This window comes from Pogonomyrmex barbatus, unplaced genomic scaffold (genome assembly GCF_055798465.1).
Source record: "Pogonomyrmex barbatus isolate J1 unplaced genomic scaffold, ASM5579846v1 scaffold25, whole genome shotgun sequence".
In the NCBI taxonomy this organism is placed as follows: domain Eukaryota; kingdom Metazoa; phylum Arthropoda; class Insecta; order Hymenoptera; family Formicidae; genus Pogonomyrmex; species Pogonomyrmex barbatus.
Genome location: NW_028297122.1, coordinates 317,924 through 324,224, shown reverse-complemented (window position 1 = coordinate 324,224; position 6,301 = coordinate 317,924). Strand labels below are relative to the sequence as shown.

Below are 6,301 nucleotides of genomic sequence, written 5' to 3'. Positions count from 1 at the left end.
TTCTCTTAAACAATTCAATTTTTACGTACTGCTTTACCTCGGTTGGCAAAGAATTGTATATTTTTATTCCTTCGTAAAACAGACTCTTTTGCGCATTTCTAGTTTTACGAAATATTAATACAATGTTTCCGGCCTGTCTCGTTTGTCTATCACATTCACTTCCCACTATTTCTAATCTATTACTTAACGCCATCGGTGCCATTTAAAATTTTAAAAATAAATACCCCCACATTATAATATAATCGCTGCCTTACGGACATAAACTGCAGTGCCTGCAGCATGTCCTCAACTTTGGTATATCTATTACATTGCAAAATAACTCTCATGGCACGGTTTTGAGCTACTTGAAGTTTGCTCAATTGCGTTTCTCCCATTCCAATTAATAGCGTAGCACAGTATTCAAAGTGAGGTGCTATGATCGACTTATGTACAATACATTTAGTGTACGCTGATACGAAATTACCTATTCTATTTACAAAACTAGTTTCCTATTTTCTTTAGCATATAATCACAGTGATCTTTAAATTGGAGCTTATCATCGATAATTACGCCAAGATATTTTATTTTTTCGACGCGTTCCAACTTAATTCCATCCGAACATCTCAATATAATATTACCTTTTTGCTCCTTTCTTACATTTCTGATTATCATGTATTTTATTTTATTTGCATTCATTTTCAATTTATTTACACTCATTCACTCTTCTACTATGCTAAGTACTATGTTCATTTTCGTCTCTAATTCCGCACTACTTTTTCCACTTACATATACTAAAGTATCATCTGCAAACATTTTTATATTGCATTCTTCTGAACAAAATTCTACTAAATCGTTTATATAAATTATAAACAGTAAAGGCCCTAGTACCAATCCTTGCGGAACTCCATATTCCGTTTTGATACACTTTGATCATTGATTATTAAATCTAACTTGTTGTGTTCTATTGCTTAGATATGATTTAAATCACTCCAATACCATCCCTCTCATTCCATATTGATCTAATTTTCCCAATAATCTTTTTCTATCTATCGTTTCAAATGCCCGTTTTAAATCCAAGAATATTACTCCTCATTTTTCGCTCACTAATTATCAACTTCCAATCATCAATGACACTTTGTATTGCTGTTTCACACGAATGATATTTTCTAAATCTCGACTGATGTTCTGTTATAACATCATTATTATGCAAGTACTTTTCAATTTGTTCCTTTACAACTAATTCTAAAACCTTCTCATAAATTGGTAATATATTAATTGGTCTATATTCACAGGCTTTCTTTGATTTTCTATCTTAGGAATCGGTATTATCAGTAGATATTTTCCATCCCTCCGGACATATACCATTTGTTAATGACTTATTTATTACTCTTAATAGTTCATCTTTTATCATTTGAAAATTTATTTTTAATATATCGCTAGATATCCCCTCATCTGTTCCCTTCTTCTGTGGCAACGCCATAACAATTTTTTCTAATTTCTGTACATTTATGCATTCGAAATTTTCAATTATGCCTCTGCTTTCTATAACAAAGATAGTTTTTGTACTTTTACTGTCATTTTTTCTTATAAAGTCTATTATTTCCTTAATACTCTGTATATAAAATATATTAAATTTATTCGCTAAAATACATTCACCTACATTCTCTAATATTTCAAAATCTATATTATTAATTTCTCTTGAACCCATAGTCTCTCCTCTTATATTAGGTGTACAAAAAAGTTCTGAGCTTTAGATTTCATACAACCGAAATAACAATTTAAATTTTATATATCTTCCCGCTCTTTTGCGGTTTTAAAGCGTTGACCTTCTAAATTTGGCCTTCTAAAATGCCATACGGTTTGATGCACATAACCTCAAAAATCAGTAGTGTTCACGATGGCAATAACAAAAGAGCATATTTGATTTCCCATCCACTTCGCGTTTCATCTGAAGAAAAATGCTTCTGAAGCCACTGCAATGATTTGTGCTGCATATAGAGAGAATTATAAGTCATACTACATGTAAAAGATGGTATCAAAAATTTCGCCAAGGAGATTTCAGTCTTGAAGATGAACCGCGTGCTGGACGCCCTTAAAAGATTGAAACGGACGAATTGCAAGCACTGCTGGATATAAACTCTGCGCAAACTGAAAAGGAGTTTGCAGAACAGCTTGGCGTTACGCAGCAAAGCATTTCCGTACGTTTACATACGATGGGAAAGGTTCAGAAGGAAGGCAGATGGGTTCCGCATGAATTGTCCGAAGAAAATCGTCGGTGTGACACTGCACTCACTTTGCTTTCAAAGTTCCGGAAAAAAGATTTTCTGCACAAAATCATTATAGGCGATGAAAAGTGGATTCTTTATGATAACCCTAAACGTAGAAAATCATGGGTTGACCCTGGTCAACCTTCGACATGATGCCAAAGCCCAATATCCACGCCAAAAAGGTTTTGCTCTGTATCTGGTGGGATTGGAAAGGTGTGTTGTATTACGAGTTGTTACAGCCGGGTGAAACAATCACGGCAGACCGGTACCAATAACAATTGACCAATTTGATCGATGCATTAGAAGAAAAGAAAGAGGCCATTTACTGGCCAAGGACGTCGTAAAGTGATCTTGCTTCATGACAATGCTCGACCACATGTTGCGAAAGCGACTCAGGACCATATCTTTCCGTTAGGCTGGGAACTTCTCCCGCACGCGGCGTATAGCCCAGACATGGCGCCTTCCGATTACTACCTATTCCGGTCGCTGCAGCATCATTTGGCTGATACACATTTCGTGAGATTTGAAGAGATACGAAAATTTATTGATGATTTTATCGCTTCGAAGCCGGTAAGCTTTTATCGTTAAGGAATTCGCAAGCTACCCGAAAGATGACAAAAGGTCGTTGATGCAAACGGGGAATATTTCGCTGATTAATATTTTTTTGTTTGTTTTTGAATAAAGATTGAATTTTACAACAAAAGCTCACAACTTTTTTGTATCACCTAATAACTTCTTTTAAGGTTTTCTACATTAGAACAGGATCATTTTTATTATCATCTATCATTTTTTCATAGTATTCTTTTTTTTTATTTCTGATTAATTTAACTACCGTATTTCTTTCAATTTTGAACTGCAGCCAATCTTGTTCATTGCACATATATATCGCTCTCACATATGCTTCATCTCTTTTATTTGTAGCTAATCTTATATCATCCGAATACCATTTCTTTCCTTCCCATAACTTTGGAATTTTAAACTTTTTCTTTGGTGCTATGATATCTAATGCCACTACCATATTCTGAACAAACTTCTCTGTTCTTTCATTTATCTCTAAATTACCTCTTTGTTCCAATCTTTTCCCTATTTCGTATAAAAATTCATTTATTTGAAATTTGTTAAAATCCCTACTAATAAATTCTCTATACTTTATCTTATTATTACTTATATTAATTTCAACGTTTATCCATGAATGATCTGATACTTTTGGATTATCGTATACTTTAAAGTTTATCTTGGTATTTGCGAAAACTAAATCTATCAAAGTTTGACTGTTTTTTGTGATCCTCGTCGGCTTATCTACATATTGCTTCATGCCCAAGCATGACATTTCATTTATTAATTTTTTCGCATAAAACATATCCGTCATTAAATCTATATTAAAGTCACCTAGCATAATACATTGACCTTTCGTTACTAGAAGATCCACTATATCCTCTAGAAATTTTATAAAATCGCCATCTGAAGCACTCGGTGAATGGTACATAACTATAATCACGCCTTTGTATATATTGTCTCTCATCTCAACCGCAACGCACCAGCAATTAGATTCTATCTTCTTCTTCGCTATTACCTGATAATTGATATCCTTTCTTATATAAATCACAACGCCTCCTGTGTTTCTGTTTTCCCCATCGCATCTAAATCATATCCCGGCACATTTAATTCACTATCTTCGATTTCAGGGATGAGTCTGGTCTTCGATAACGCCATAATTGCCAGATTCATTCCCTTCATGTAATTTTGAATTTCGTTCTTTGTGCGCCATAAGACTTTGTGTATTCGTGTATACAATTGACTCCTTCCGTGATTGCTATTTAGTAGACTCCCAGTCAGTTCTCTTCTTCTCCTCCTCCAGCGCTCTGATCAAAATCGGACATTTTCTACTTAAAGCATCGTGTTCGTCATTTATCTTTAAATTGTATGTTTTATTCTTGTGCATACAATTTACATATCTCATCTTTTTTGCCTTACACTCGCCTGCTCTGTGATTCCCAGCACATTTATGACATGTTTCCTGCCGCGTTTTTTGGCAATATGGTAGTAATCCCAGCATTTAAAATATCTCTTAACACTGTAATGATTGAACACACGATACTTCCTCCATCCGATATTTATTTTCTCTCTTCTTAGCATTAGCTCATGAGTCATTTCATTTACTTCTAGTATTAAGGAATCGCCCTTAGCAATTCTCTTCACAATTTTTATGCCAAATTCTTCATCTTCTCTGCCGTCGATTGTATTCTGCTTCTTGATCGTATCAAGATTTCATCTTTCAGCTGTATTTCTTCTTCTCCAACATTTACAACTTTTATTTTTGGTCTTATTTTTTTCGGTTCTGTGATCTTGAAGTCTTCACCTAGCTTCTCGCGTACTGTATCTTTCAGTTTTTCCATTTCTCCCTCGCTCTCACATCCCAGAATGACCGAACCTTTACTTTCTTTCCTCAGCTTTGTTATTCCTACCTCCATCTTCTTTATATCTACTTTTTCTTTTACTAATTTCTTGGTAGTTTCACTCTCTTGTTCCTTTAACGGTTGGACAATTAAGATACTTTCTTTCTTCTTATTTTTTACTGCCGCACTATAACTTTCTAATCCATGTCCTGATATTCCAGTAGTTTTCTCCTGCATATTCCTCTTCACTTCTTCAAGTTCACGCCTAAAAGTTTCCAACTCTTCCCTTGAATGATTTTTGCGATCATCGTCTTAATTTCATTCTTACATGCTACTTCATCTTTTATCTCCCTCACTGTTCTAATCAACCAATCAATTTTCATCTCCATTCCAGTTTGTTTGCTCGCATCTGTAGTCACTGCTGTTCCCGTCGAACCCGTCGATTCTGTTGATCCCAATCTGTCTCTACTGCCACTCGCTGCAGGTATTTTTTTCGTTTCTATCTTATCACTGTCGCCAATGATTTCTTTAAATGGTCCTTCTTATTTTACTAATTCATCCTGCTTATTATATACTTTATGCTTGAAAGCACATCCCGGATGAAAGAATTTCACACAGGCCGTACACTGCAGCACAACGTTTTTTATTTCCTTCTTACACGCACAGCAACGATACTCTGCATAATCAGATTCAAGCATGTCCTCATTACCGACTGTTCTCCTCAATGTCGATAAATCACCACGCGTTCCACTAATTAGTTATCTTAGCGTCCGCGGTTGCCGAATAATCCACGTCGGCACTTTAATATTGACACCTGTCTTTCAAGCACCAAAATGTCACATATAAATTCTCACCTTTCTTGGACTATTCAACACATTCCGACTAGATAACGCACACACATATTTATAGTCGATACTACCACCACTGTGGAAACTCTTGTTCTTGTTTCCCCTCCACCTCTTAGGTAAAAACTATGATTTTCACGGAGCGATGTAACACACGTCTGCCTCAAAAAGAAAGAGAGAGAGAGAGAGAGAGAGAGAGAGAGAGAGAGAGAGAGAATATCTGGGGAGTGCGAAGCGTGAGCGGAGAGCCGAGGAAGGGTGGGCGAGTGGAGTGATAGTGACAGTGGAGAGAGATTAGGTGAGACGGGCGAGGGCGAGGGGGCTGAAGGGAGAGGCATTTTTGGCGCGAAAAAGTAGTGAGCAGAGATTGAATAGTTCAAGAGAGGGCGTGTAGAACACGGCGTGGAAATCGTAAAGCGCGCGCGCATGAGTAGCAAGCTGCGGAATATATATATAGACGGGAAAATAAGTAGTAAAATGAAGGAGGCGGAAGATTGGAGCAAAAGAAAGAAGAGCGATTACGGAGAAAAAAAGGAATGGAGAAGGAGGAAATTAAGGAGGTGAAAGGGAAGGTGACGAAGGAGGGGTGGCGAAGGAGAAAGAAGGCAGAAGGGAAAGAGAAAGAAAGAGAAAGGACGAATAGCGTGGGGGTAGAAATGAATGATGAAGAGAAAAAGGGCAATGAAAGAGAAAGTGGGGGGAGGAACGAATAGAAAGGAGAAGGAAGACTTTTCTTCCTGGGGACAATGCTTCCAAAGAAGCAAGATAACCCCGAGATCTCCTGTAAGGGTGACGGAGGGGAAAGAGAAGGGAT

At 36.6% G+C, this 6,301-nt stretch overlaps 1 pseudogene; it reads right to left on the bottom strand.

Annotated features, from left to right (window-relative positions):
- Window positions 1-3,045: 3,045 nt before the first annotated feature.
- On the bottom strand, window positions 3,046-6,048 carry LOC148936270 (uncharacterized; annotated as a pseudogene).
- Between the last annotated feature and the right edge of the window lie 253 nt (window positions 6,049-6,301).